Consider the following 386-nt stretch of genomic DNA (forward strand, 5'->3'; position numbering starts at 1 on the left):
GTAAAAAGCAGTTTAGCACTGTGTTTGACTATCTGTCTCTTATACACATCTAGATGTGTATAAGAGACAGGGATATCACTGTCAATGTATGTATCTAATTTTAACAGTAAATACCATGGTGTACTGTATTCTAGGGTATACAATGAATAGGCAATTTATTCATGTTGAGTAAAATGGCGCTAATGCACTTTCGCACCTAACTTTTAATTCTTAATTTTTTACTCGCAGTCACAACACAATTATAAAACATTTTTACATGATTCAACCACTCATAAAGTACATTTTTTCAACAAAAAGATACCTTTAATATAAGTTGATAGAGGGTTTCCACGCTTGCTAGCACGACGAGCTGTACTTTTTTGCAATCAAGTAAGAAATTGCCAGAA

Source organism: Anneissia japonica, unplaced genomic scaffold (assembly GCF_011630105.1).
Source record: "Anneissia japonica isolate Jap-2015-1 unplaced genomic scaffold, ASM1163010v1 scaffold287864_len1152817_cov193, whole genome shotgun sequence".
Classification (NCBI taxonomy): Eukaryota; Metazoa; Echinodermata; class Crinoidea; order Comatulida; family Comatulidae; genus Anneissia; species Anneissia japonica.